Source organism: Arachis ipaensis, chromosome B04, assembly GCF_000816755.2.
Source record: "Arachis ipaensis cultivar K30076 chromosome B04, Araip1.1, whole genome shotgun sequence".
In the NCBI taxonomy this organism is placed as follows: domain Eukaryota; kingdom Viridiplantae; phylum Streptophyta; class Magnoliopsida; order Fabales; family Fabaceae; genus Arachis; species Arachis ipaensis.
Genome location: NC_029788.2, coordinates 49,841,720 through 49,856,425, shown reverse-complemented (window position 1 = coordinate 49,856,425; position 14,706 = coordinate 49,841,720).

Here is a 14,706-nt window from a genome sequence, read left to right as displayed (position 1 = left end):
CGCCCACCCCAACTCCGCCACCACCGTGCCACCACCAGAACCAGCCACACCTCCTTGTGCTGCCGCAGAGCCGCCGCGCCGTCCCTGCTTCCAGCAACACCAACCCTCTTTCTTCTTTCCCCAATTCTAGTTTCACACCACCCCCTAGGTTTCACTGCCTCTATCTCTACAAACTCAAATTCTACTTCTGTTAAATTAGATTAATTAGGTTAGTCATTTTGTTAGAATTAGGATAGTTAGAGATGCATGTTCGTAGTGGATTTTAGGTGGTTAGGTATCTAGGATGTGATTAGTGGATTTAGGTCTGATAATTGCACCGTTCTTGCTGCTTGCTTTATTTGTTTCGCAATTCTGAAATTGCTGTGCTGTTGATGTTGCTATTCACTCCTGTTCCATTCTTGCTCGATACTATTTTGTTTCATCGGATCTTAATTGAGTGTTGCCAATGCCTATATAACTGCACATACATTACATTCTTGTTGACATTTGCTTTATCCTCGTTGATTCAGTAAGCCGAATACATTGCATCCATATCCTATATTCTTACTTGCTTTCTGAATTTGCTAAAGCCAGGTTGATTACATATACCTGATTATTGCTGTTTTGGATTAGCTAAATCACTTATTGCTGTTTTGGATTGGCTAAACTTGCTTATTGCCTATACTTGCTATTTTTGGTCTTACCTATTCTAGGATTCATATAAGCTGCTAATCTTGCTTAAAAGTAACGCTACTTGCATTATTAGGATATTTGATTTTCCGGGAACATTCCTTTTACCGCCGAAATGCTGCCCAATTTTTTTCTACAAAATCGGTTTCACATAACTGCTATTCATGACTCGCCTTTGGTACTTTCGCATTGTGTTTTCCTTAGTTTAAACCAAAGTCACCTCATGACATGTTGGGCTAGCATTTACGATATCTTTTGGTTCCCTTCCAACTTCAATTGCATTATTGATGATTCTTAATACTTTTCATGCTTCTTTTATTTTCATGTTTATCATCAATAATCTGTAATTTCTGCTTGAATGTGAGTTGCTTGTACTTCAAGTTTGTGCAATTTTTTGTTAACTAGGAACTACACTACCATGCCACTAACTTTAACTTCACTTGTTAACTCTTAACTGCATTAACCTTCTAACTTCTCTCTTAGTTTTCAACTAACTACTTTCAATCCATTTCAAGGCATGATTAGTGTTGTTCCTGACAAACAAGCATTCCGTATATCATAGATCTTGGATTGTGATTTTTATTTAAATTCTTTGATTTTTAGCTTGCATACAGCCCAAAATTCTATATCTATCTAACTCACTTCATCCTTATATTGCTATTTTATTCCTCTTTTGCCCATCTATGCTTATATTCATAAAATACTATTTGCTTACCTGTTTTTCTGCTCTAGTTTAATAAACTGTATCTTGGAACCTCTGCTTTTCAAGATGTCTGACCCTAAAGGGAAAGGAAAAGCTAAAGCAGGCACAGGCAAAAGGAAAAGAGGAGAGTCCTCTATGGCTATCCTGGATATACTACATGATGATTCCTGGCGGGAGAAGAATTTTACTCCGTAGGAAAAAATTGATCAATTAGTGCCTGCAACCGACCCAGTCAAGTTTACAAACCGATATTGTGAACTGAAGTATCCAATCTTTGCAACTTCAAGGAACTTATACCTAGAAAAGACCCTCTGAATTCCAGCTGAATTACAGTAGTACACGACAGAACAAATCAAACAAAGAGGCTAGTTCTTTCTGGAGAGGAACTTGACTGAGGTAAATACATCCTGGGTCTGGGAATTTTTTTGCAACTATTTTAAAACGACCCTAGATGGAGTGTAGCTCAGAGGTAAACAAATTCTAGTTAATGAGGAGGCGATTGAAGATATCCTCCATTTTCTGCCTAAATCTGACCAGCCCGATGGTTATCAGCAGGCTGAAGAAGACATGAGATTTATGAGGTTTGACTGGGAAGCAGTGAAGCGCACTATAGCTATTGATCCTACTGTCCCATGGGTCATGGATAAGTCAACAGTGACCCCAAAGGGCATAAAAATTATTTATCTGAATGATGAGGCTCAGCTATGGCAACAAATCCTGATCAATTATGTGATGCCGAGCACTCACGAGACTGAGGTGCCAGCTACCATGATTACCCTTATCTGGTGCGTGATGGAGGGCAAGGATCTATACCTTCCCTGATTTATCCGGTATTCCACGTCCAGGGTTCATGTCCGAGGCACTCTGCTCTTCCCCTATTTGATCACTCAGATGGGCCGCCGAGCTGAGGTGCCCTGGGAGCTTGCGATTGAGAAGCCACCAGCCGCCGACTACAAGAAGATCATCCCACATGGCAGGAAGTTCCAGGCTCTGGGCTACAGACCACCCTCTCTTATTGCCTCCGTTGAGGCAGCCACATCTTCTGCTGCCCCTTCAGCACCTGCTGCACCAGCCACCGCCACAGCACTTTCACCTGCTTCCCAGCCCATTTACCACTTAGTGTACCGCCTCTTTGAACGGATGGACCAGATAGAGTGCCGCAACCAGCGGCGATATGAGCGGTCTGAGCGTCGCAACAAGCGACGCTATGAGCATTTAAAGTTGATAATCCGGTCAGACCACACTAACATCCCCTCCGAGCCTGACACACCATCAGAGCCATCTGAGGAGGAGGCGGATCACCAGGAGAATGATGCACGAGCAGAGGCTGAGCAGGCAGGACCCGAGCAGGCTACGCCATATCATGAGGAGCCCTAGCAGATACAGCCGGCCGACCCAAAGATCATTCTACAGACAGAGCCTCCGCTTCAGCATGTAGATCCCCAGACACCCACACAGACTACAGGACCTCAGGCCGCCACAGAGACACCAGCAGCACACCCTTACGGAGATGACGCTTCTTCCACCCGCTTGATTGAGCATCGAGGACGATGCTATTATATAAGTGTGGGGAGGTCGCCATCTCTGGCAAACTTTATTTTGGTGAACCACTTTCAGACTCTTTATCCTATTTTATTTCTTTTTCTGTATTTTTATTTTATTTTCTTTTATCTTATCTTATTTTCCTTTCAGTACTTGCACATTTTCTTTTACTGTATTTCTGTTTATTTTTACTTCATTACATTTTGCACTTTGGGTTATATATATCTTAGATATTTAGCTTAATTTGCACTCTTAGCTTATTAGTTATGATATAGAAAATATGGATTATTTAGTTTAGTTTACCCTTTTAGCATATGATAATTTGGTTTAATTGAACATAAAGAGTAAACTAGAAATTTTTAAATTTTCATAATCACAACAATCCACTTAGCATATATAGATATATAATGATAAATGTTGGTAAATTGACGACATTTTTTCAAGGAATATATTTATTTTTATAAAAGCCATTCAAACATTCACATTGATTAGAGTTGGAACTCTTTACTCTTACTTGCATGATATACATAACTGATATATGGATTTTGAGTCAAAGAACACACAACCTGTGAGTTTTTGAGCTTAGTTGCATGGTTATATTATTTAACCATAGTTTTCATTCTTGTGTACTTCCTTCTCTATGCTTATGATCTCTGCTTTATTTCATTCTATATGTCCAATATTCAATGTATTTACATGCATGAATATAATTGAGGCCATGTTTCTTTAAAAAGCTCACTTATCCCCAAACAGCCTACCCTTTCAATTGTCTTTGTTTGCCACCTTGAGCCTTTTAATCCCCATTTATTCTGTATTTTACCACATCACTAGCCTTAAGCAGAAAAATCAAATGAAATACCCCAAATTGGATCTTTGGTTAGCTTAAGATAGAAATTGTGTATCAATTAAGTGTGGGGAACCATGGGAACATGGGTTGATAGGAAATGATTAAATTGACAAAATAATCAGAATTTGGGTGCATGCTCATGTGAGAATCAAATAATTAAAATACCATGTGCACTGATATTTTATGTTTGTGCTAAAAAAAAAATCTCTTTAAATAAATAAATAAGGGGATAAAATTACCCCAATAATGAGTTTAGTGAAAAGATCAATGCACATAGGATAAAATCAAAAATAATTTGATGCATGAGTATGTGATACAAAAGTGGGAAATTGGGTAACTAGGCATAGTGTTAGAATCGTATAAAATAAGTTATATATATATATCCTCACCTTTGCCTTGACCCCATTACAACCTTGAAAAGACCTCATGATGTTTGAATGTATACATTAAATATTTGTTGATTGGTTAGATGAAGAATAAAGGTTTAGAAAGCATGACTAGAGAAGAATAGAGTAATTAACCCCAAACACTGAGTGATTAGAGTTCATACACAAATCCAGTGAGGGTTCAATAGCTCATTTTCATATATACATGTTTAATCACTGATTGTCTTGCAAGTTTGTGAACTCTTTTGATTAACTCAACTCAATTGTGAATGTGTTTTAACATGATTTAGCCTTTGGCTGTACATATATGTTTCCTTGAAGAATTTGACTCAATTTAACCACATGTAAGCTTTATATATATAAGTGGATAATAATTAGAATTGCATGATTCATTTAGGTAGCTTGCATTTAGAATAGATTGCATTGCATAAGATTCTACCATTCTACCTTCACCCTTTTTCAGTTTCTCTTGAATATAGCATGAGGACATGCTAATGTTTAAGTGTGGGGAGGTTGATAAACCACTATTTTATGATTTATCTTGTGCTCAATTGAGTGGTTTTTATCAATTCTTCACCCACTTATTCATATAATTTGCATGATTTTACAATTCCTTCCCTATTCTATGATATATGTGAAAACATGTTTCCTATGCCTTAAAAATATTAATTCTAATTATCCTTTATTACCATTCAATGCTGTGATCTATGTGTTAAGTATTTTCAGGCTTCATAGGGCAGGAATGGCTTAGAGGATGGAAAGGAAACATGCAAAAGTGGAAGGAACAATAAAAATAAAGTATTTGAGGAACTGGCAGCGACGCGCACACATAGACGAAGCGGACGCGTGCCTCGTGCAGAATATAAGCGACGCGTACGCGTGACTGATGCGTATGCATGGGAAGAAAAATCGCCAAATGACGCGCATGCGTGACCTACGCATACGCGTGACAGACGCCACGTGCAGAAAGTTACAGAATTCGCCGCTAGCGATTTCTGGACCCTTTTTGGGCCCAAATCCAAGCCCAGAAACACAGAATAGAGGCTGGAGAGTCGGGGAATCACTTGAACAATCAATCATTCATTCATTATAGAGAATTTTAGGTTTTAGATGTAGTTTTCTAGAGAGAAAGGTTCTCTCCTCTCTCTTAGGTTTTAGGATTAGGATTTCTTCATTTACTTCATTCCAGGTTCAATGTTCCTTTAAATTAGTTTCTCTTTTACTTTTATTTGTTCTAATACTTTGCTTTCTCTATTTCACTTGCTAATTACTTATGTTACCAAATTAGCTTATGAAATCCTATGTTTAATTTAATTTCTTTATTTAATGCAAATTGAGGTATTTCAGATTTATGTTGCTTTCTTCTATTTATGATATAAATAATTTGGATTTTTTCCCTTTTGGCTTTGGTTAAGTAATTGGTGACACTTGAGTTGTCAAACTCAACTGTTGATTGAAAATTAGAAATTGTTGATTGATTTGGATCCCTCTAAAGTTAGTCTTTCCATAGGAGTTGACTAGGACTTGAGGAATCGAGTTGATTAGTCCACTTGACTTTCTTTTATTTAGTAAGGGTTAACTAAGTGGGAGCAATAACAATTCTCATCGCACCTGATAAGGATAACTAGGATTGGATTTCCAATTCTTATGCCTTGCCAAGAGTTCTTCTAGTTATTAATTTACTTCCCTGCCATTTACTATTCTTGCTTTTTATCTTAATAAAACCCCAAAGTTTCCCAGAAAACTCATAACCAATAATAAAATACACCTCCCTGTAATTCCTTGAGAGACGACCCGAGGTTTAAATACTTCGGTTATAAATTTTATTGGGTTTACTTTAGTGACAAACAAGTTTTTATACGAAAGGATTTTTTGCTGGTTTAGAAACTATACTTGCAACGAGAATTTATTTGTGAAATTCTTTACTAGTAGAAATCCGTTCGTCAACTCTGTATTGAGAGAAGATTTTCATGCTTCCTCTCCATGGTTACAGAAGAAGATCCTTGAGCCTTAAACACAAGGTAGTCCTCATTCAATTGGAGGACCAACTCTCCTCTGTCCACATCAATCACAGCTCTTGCTGTGGCTAGGAAGGGTCTTCCAAGGATAATGGATTCATCTTCATCCTTCCCAGTGTCTAGGATTATGAAATCAACAGGGATGTACAGGCCTTCAACTTTCACTAAGACATCCTCTACAACTCTATAAGCCTGTTTCCTTGATTTGTCTGCCAATTCTATTGAGAATTTAGCAGCTTGTACCTCAAAGATCCCTAATTTCTCCATTACAGAGAGTGGCATGAGGTTTATTCCTGATCCTAGGTCACACAGATCCTTCTCAAAGGTCATGGTGCCTATGGTACAATGTATTAAGAATTTTTCGGGATCTGGTTTCTTCTGAGGTAATTTTAGTTGCCCCAAAGCATTCAGTTCATTGATGAGCAATGGAGGTTCATTCTCCCAAGTCTCATTACCAAATAACTTGGCATTCAGCTTCATGATTACTCCTAGATACTCAGCAACTTGCTCTTTAATAATATCTTCATCCTCTTCAGAGGAAGAATACTCATCAGGGCTTATGAATGGCAACAGTAAGTTCAGTGGAATCTCTATGGTCTCTGTGTGAGCCTCAGATTCCTTTGGTTCTTCATTAGGGAACTCCTTAGTGGCCACTAGATGTCCATTGAGCGCTTCCTTACTGGAATTCCCTGCCTTTCCTTCCTCTACAGGTTCGGCCATGTTGGACATATTGATGGCCTTGCACTCTCCCTTTGGATTCTCTTCTGTATTGCTTGGGAGAGTACTAGGAGAGATTTCAGTAACTCTTTTACTCAGCTGACCAACTTGTGCCTCCAGATTTCTGATGGAGGACCTTATTTTAGTCATGAAACTGAGAGTGGTCCTAGATAGATTAGAGACTATAGTTGCTAAGTCAGAGAGGCTCTGCTTAGAATTCTCTGTTTGTTGCTCAGAAGATGATGGAAAAGGCTTGCTATTGCCAAACCTATTTCTCCCACCATTATTATTATTAAAGCCTTGTTGAGGTTTCGGTTGATCCTTCCATGAGAAATTAGGATGATTCCTCCATGAAGGATTATAGGTATTTCCATAGGATTCTCCCAGGTAATTCACCTCTTCCATTCCAGGATTCTCAGGGTCATAAGCTTCTCCTTCAGATGAAGCTTCTTTGGTACTGTCGGATGCAGCTTGCATTCCAGTCAGACTCAGAGAAATCATTTTGACTTGCTGAGTCAATATTTTATTCTGAGCCAATATGGCATTCAGAGTATCAATCTCAAGAACTCCTTTCTTCTGAGTTGTCCCATTATTCACAGGATTTCTTTTAGAAGTGTGCATGAACTGGTTATTTGCAACCATTTCAATGAGTTCCTGGGCTTCTGCAAGCATCTTCTTCAGATGAAGAGATCCACCAGCAGAGTGGTTGATGAGCGGATAATTTATACGCTTTTTGGCATTGTTTTTAGGTAGTTTTTAATATGTTTTAGTTAATTTTTATTATATTTTTATTAGTTTTTATTCAAAAATCACATTTCTGGACTTTACTATGAGTTTGTGTGTTTTTCTGTGATTTTAGGTATTTTCTGGCTGAAATTGAGGGACCTGAGCAAAAATCTGATACAGAGGCTGATAAAGGACGACAGATGCTATTGGATTCCGACCACCCTGCACTCGAAAAGGATTTTCTGGAGCTACAGAAACCCAATTGGCGCGTTCTCAATTTTGTTCGAAAGTAGACATCCTAGGCTTTCCATTAATATATAATAGTCCATATTTTGCCCGAGTTTTGATAATGCAAACTGGCGTTTGAACGCCCACTTTCTACCCTATTCTGGCGTTAAACGCTAGAACTGGCATAAAAACTGGAGTTAAACCCCCAAACTGGTACCAAATCTAGTGTTTAACTCCAAGAAGTGTCTCTACACGTGAAAGCTTCAATACTCAGCCTTAGCACACACCAAGTTGCTCAGATTAGGTAATTTTTTTCTTATTTTGTTTTCAAAAAGTTTTCAAAAATTTTTCAAAAATATTTTCTTCTTTTTCGTTTTTTCCAAAAAAAAATATTTTTAAAAAAATTAAATAAATAAATGTTTTCAAAAAAATATACTTTTCTTCAGAATTTTTAAGAATGAATTCTAGTGTTTCATGAAGCATGTTGAAGCCTATCTGGCTGTAAAGCCATACCCAAACTGCTTTGGGATTGGTCTTCAACTAATCACCTCAATGGAGCCATGTCCAATTCTTCTGGATAGGGTATGTCAGGCGTGTCATGTCTGAGTTACATACTAAAGCTTGGCTGGCTATTAAGCCATGCCTGACCCTTTGATTGGAGCTTTAGACTAAAGAGCATAAGATTCCTGGAATTCATATTAAAATTTCTGGAATCCTTATTTTTCTTTTTCAAAATAATTTTCAAAAAAAAAATTTGAAAGAAAATACAAAAAAATCATAAAATCATAAAAATCAAAAATATTTTTGTGTTTCTTGGTTGAGTCTTGAGTCATGTTATAAGTTTGGTGTCAATTGCATGTTCATCTTGCATTTTTCGAAAAAATTCATGCATTCATAGTGTTCTTCATGATCTTCAAGTTGTTCTTGGTAAGTCTTCTTGTTTGATCTTTGCATTTGCATGTTTTGTGTCTTTTCTTGTTTTTCATATGCATTCTTGAATTCTTAGTGCCTAAGCATTAAATAATTCTAAGTTTGGTGTCTTGTATGTTTTCTTTGCATTAAAAATTTTTCAAAAACATGTTCTTGATGTTCATCATGATATTCACGGTGTTCTTGGTGTTCATCTTGACATTCATAGCATTCTTGCATACATTCATAGTTTTGATCTAAAATTTTCATGCATTGCATCTTTTTCATGTTTTTCTCTCTCATCATAAAAAAATTTCAAAAATCAAAAAAATATCTTTCCCTTTTTCTTCTCATCAAATTCGAAAATTTGAATTGACTTTTTCAAAATTTTTAAAATTCAGTTGTTTCTTATGAGTCAAATCAAATTTTCAATTTGAAAATCTTATCTTTTTCAAAATCTTTTTCAAAAATCAAACCTTTTTCAATTTTTTTAGTTATTTTCAAAAATTATAAAAATATTTTTCAAAAATCTTTTTCTTATCTTTATCACATGATTTTCGAAAATCATATCATCAATTAATGTTTTGATTCAAAAATTTTCAAGATTATTACTTGCTTGTTAAGAAAGATTCAAACTTTAAGTTCTAGAATCATATCTTGTGATTTCTTGTGAATCAAGTCATTAATTGTGATTTTAAAAATCAAATCTTTTTCAAAACTAATTCTAATCATAACTTTTCAAAAATATCTTCTTATCTTATCTTTTTCAAAAATCTGATTTTAAAATATCTTTTCTAACTTCTTATCTTTTCAAAATTTGTTTCAACTAACTAACTAACTTTTTGTTTGTTTCTTATCTTTTTCAAAACTACCTAACTAACTCTCTCCCTCTAATTTTCGAAAATATCTTCCCCCTTTTTCAAAATTTCTTTTTAATTTACTAATTATTTTAATTTATTATTTTAATTTTCGAAAAACTACTAACCTTTTTCAAAAGCTATTTTCGAAAATCACTAATTCCTTTTGAAAATTCTTCCTCTCTCTCATCTCCTCCTATTTATTTATTCATCTACTAACATCTCCTCATCTTCACCCCTATTCCTTTTTCTTCTTCTACTAACAATAAGGAACCTCTTTACTGTGACATAGAGGATTCCTCTTCTTTTCTTGTTCTCTTCTCTTTCTTATGAGCAGGAACAAGGAAAAAGGCATTCTTGTTGAAGCTGATCCAGAACCTGAAAGGACTGTGAAGAGGAAACTAAGAGAAGCTAAATTACAATAATCCAGAGACAACCTTATTAAAAATTTCGAACAAGTAAAGGAGATGGCAGCCGAACCCAACAACAATAATGCAAGGAGAATGCTTGGTGACTTTACTGCACCTAATTCCAATTTACATGGAAGAAGCATCTCCATTCCTACCATTGGAGCAAACAATTTTGAGCTGAAACCTCAGCTAGTTTCTCCGATGCAGCAGAACTGCAAGTTTCATGGACTTCCATCTGAAGATCCTTTTCAGTTCTTAACTGAATTCTTGCAGATCTGTGATACTGTTAAGACTAATGGAGTAGATCCTGAAGTCTACAGGCTTATGCTTTTCCCTTTTGCTGTAAGAGACAGAGCTAGAATATGGTTGGACTCTCAACCCAAAGACAGCCTGAACTCTTGGGATAAGCTGGTCACGGCTTTCTTAGCCAAGTTCTTTCCTCCTCAAAAGCTGAGCAAGCTTAGAGTGGATGTTCAAACCTTCAGACAGAAAGAAGGTGAATCCCTCTATGAAGCTTGGGAGAGATACAAAGGACTGACCAAAAAGTGTCCTTCTGACATGCTTTCAGAATGGACCATCCTGGATATATTCTATGATGGTTTATCTGAGTTATCAAAGATGTCATTGGATACTTCTGCAGGTGGATCCATTCACCTAAAGAAAACGCCTGCAGAAGCTCAAGAACTCATTGACATGGTTGCTAATAACCAGTTCATGTACACTTCTGAGAGGAATCCTGTGAGTAATGGGACACCTATGAAGAAGGGAGTTCTTGAAATTGATACTCTGAATGCCATATTGGCTCAGAACAAAATATTGACTCAGCAAGTCAATATGATTTCCCAGAGTCTGAATGGAATGTAAACTGCATCCAACAGTACTCAAGAGGCATCTTCTGAAGAAGAAGCTTATGATCCTGAGAACCCTGCAGTAGCAGAGGTAAATTACGTAGGTGAACCTTATGGAAACACCTATAATCCATCATGGAGAAATCATCCAAATCTCTCATGGAAGGATCAAAGGCCTCAACAAGGCTTTAATAATGGTGGAAGAAACAGGTTTAGCAATAGCAAGCCTTTTCCATCATCCACTCAGCAACAGACAGAGAATTCTGAGCAGAATCCATATAGCTTAGCAAATTTAGTCTTTGATCTATCTAAGGCCACTGTGAGTTTCATGAATAAAACAAGGTCTTCCATTAGAAATTTGGAAGCACAAGTGGGCCAGCTGAGAAAAAGGATCACTGAAATCCCTCCTAATACTCTCCCAAGAAATACAGAAGAGAATCCAAAAGGAGAGTGCAAGGCCATTTGGATCAACTGACATTGCCTCAGAAGAGATAGGATCCTGGAAAGTTCATAATACCTTGTACCATAGGCACCATGATCTTTAAGGCTCTGTGTGACCTTGGTTCAGGAATAAACCTCATGCCCCTCTCTGTAATAGAGAAACTGGGAATCTATGGGGTGCAAGCTTCTAAAATCTCATTAGAGATGGCAGACAATTCAAGAAAACAGGTTTATGGACAAGTAGAGGACGTGTTACTAAAGGTTGAAGGCCTTTACATCCCTACTGATTTCATAGTCCTAGATATTGGAAAGGAAGAGGATGAATCCATCATCCTAGGAAGACCTTTCCTAGCCACAGCAAGAGCTGTGATTGATGTGGACAGAGGAGAATTGATCCTTCAATTAAATAAGGAAAACCTTGTTTTTACAACTCAAGGATCTCTCTCTGCATCCATGGAGAGGAAGCAGAAAAAGCTTCTCTCAAAGCAGAGTCAACCAAAGCCCCCACAGTCAAACTCTAAGTTTGGTGTTGGGAGGCCACAACCAAACTCTAAGTTTGGTGTCAAACCCCCATATCCAAACTCTAAGTTTGGTGTTGGGAGGTCTCAACAAAGGTCTGCACATCTGTGAGGCTCTATGAGAGCCCACTGTCAAGCTAGTGACATTAAAGAAGCGCTTGTTGGGAGGCAACCCAATGTTAATTTATCTAATTTTACTTTTGTTTTTCATGTTTTCTTAGGTTCATGATCATGTGGAGTCACAAAATAAACAAAAAATTTAGAAACAGAATCAAAAACAGTGGAAGAAAAATCACACCCTGGAGGAAGCACCTGTCTGGCATTCAACGCCAGAACAGAGCATGGTTCTGGCGCTGAACGCCCAAAATGGGCAGTATCTGGGCGTTGAACGCCCAAAATGGGCAGCATCTGGGCGCTGAACGCCAGAATTGCACCCTGGAGAAGAGCTGGTGCTGAATTCCCAGAACAAGCATGGTTCTGGCGTTCAACGCCAGAAATGGGCAACAAATGGGCGTTGAACGCCCAAAATGGGCAGCATTCTGGCGCTGAACGCCCAGAACAAGCATGGTTCTGGCGTTCAACGCCAAAAATGGCAACAAATGGGTGTTGAACGCCCAAAATGGGCACCAACCTGGCGCTGAACGCCCAGAGTTGTGTGCAAAGGCATTTTACATGCCTAATTGGTGCAGGGATACAAATCCTTGACACCTCAGGATCTGTGGACCCCACAGGATCATCTCAGGATCTGTGGACCCCACAGGATCCCCACCCACCTCACCCTCTCTCTCTCCATTCATGATCATCCCTTCTGTTCTCCATTCACCACTCACATCCATACACACATCCCTCCATCTCCTCCATATCTTTTTCTTCTTCTTCTATTCTCTCTTCTTTTGCTCGAGGACGAGCAACATTCTGAGTTTGGTGTGGTAAAAGCATAAGCTTTTTGTTTTTCCATTACCATTGATGGCACCTAAGACCGGAGAAACCTCTAGAAAAGGGGAAGGGAAGACAAAGGCTTCCACCTCCGAGTCATGGGATATGGAAAGATTCATCTCAAAGGTCTATAGATCAGTGGTAGAACATGTGGCTACAAATCAAGAGATCCCTGAGATACCTCAGGGGATGCATCTTCCTCCACAAAACTATTGGGAGAAAATCAACACCTCCCTAGGAGAATTAAGTTCCAACATGGGACAACTAAGGGTGGAACATCAAGAGCACTCCATCATCCTTCATGAAATAAGAGAAGATCAAAAAGCAATGAGGGAGGAGCAACAAAGACAAGGAAGAGACATAGAAGAGCTCAAGGACATCATTGGTTCCTCAAGAAGGAAACGCCACCATCACTAAGGTGGACTCATTCCTTATTCTTACTTTCTCTGTTTTTCGTTTTCTCTATGTTAAGTGCTTATCTATGTTTGTGTCTTCATTACATGATCATTAGTAGTTAGTAACTTTGTCGTAAAGTTATGAATGTCCTATGAATCCATCACCTCTCTTAAATGAAAAATGTTTTAATTCAAAAGAACAAGAAGTACATGAGTTTTGAATTTATCCTTGAACTTAGTTTAATTATATTGATGTGGTGACAATGCTTCTTGTTTTCTGAATGTATGCTTGAACAGTGCATATGTCTTTTGAAGTTGTTGTTTAAGAATGTTAAATATGTTGGCTCTTGAAAGAATGATGACAAGGAGACATGTTATTTGATAATCTGAAAAATCATAAAAATGATTCTTGAAGCAAGAAAAAGCAGCAAAGAACAAAGCTTGCAAAAAAAAAATAGAAAAAAAAAGCAAGCAGAAAAAGCCAAAAACTCTTAAAACCAAGAGGCAAGAGCAAAAAGCCAATAGCCCTTAAAACCAAAAGGCAAGGGTAATAAAAAGGATCTCAAGGCTTTGAGCATCAGTGGATAGGAGGGCCTAAAGGAATAAAATCCTGGCCTAAGCGGCTAAACCAAGCTGTCCTTAACCATGTGCTTGTGGCGTGTAGGTGTCAAGTGAAAACTTGAGACTGAGCAGCTAAAGTCAAGGTCCAAAGCAAAAAAAAGAGTGTGCTTAAGAACCCTGGACACCTCTAATTGGGGACTTTAGCAAAGATGAGTCACAATCTGAAAAGGTTCACCCAGTTATGTGTCTGTGGCATTTATGTATCCGGTGGTAATACTGGAAAACAAAGTGCTTAGGGCCATGGCCAAGACTCATAAAATTGCTGTGTTCAAGAATCATCATACTGAACTAGGAGAATCAATAACACTATCTGAACTCTGAGTTCCTATAGATGCCGATCATTCTGAACTTCAATGGATAAAGTGAGATGCCAAAACTATTTAAGAGGCAAAAAGCTATAAGTTCCGCTCATTTGATTTGAGCTATGTTTCATAGATAGTTTGGAATTTATAGTATATTTTCTTCTTTTTATCCTATTTGATTTTCAGTTGCTTGGGGACAAGCAACAATTTAAGTTTGGTGTTGTGATGAGCGGATAATTTATACGCTTTTTGGCATTGTTTTTAGTATGTTTTTAGTAGAATCTAGTTACTTTTAGGGATGTTTTCATTAGTTTTTATGTTAAATTCACATTTCTGGACTTTACTATGAGTTTTTATATTTTTCTGTGATTTCAGGTATTTTCTGGCTGAAATTGAGGGACTTGAGCAAAAATCAGATTCAGAGGTTGAAGAAGGACTGCTGATGCTGTTGCATTCTGACCTCCCTGCACTCAAAATGGATTTTCTGGCGCTACAGAACTCAAAATGGCGCACTTCCAATTGTATTGGAAAGTAGACATCCAGAGCTTTCCATCAATATATAATAGTCCATACTTTGCCCAAGTTTAGATGACGCAAACTGGCGTTCAACGCCAGCTCTCTGCCCAATTCTGG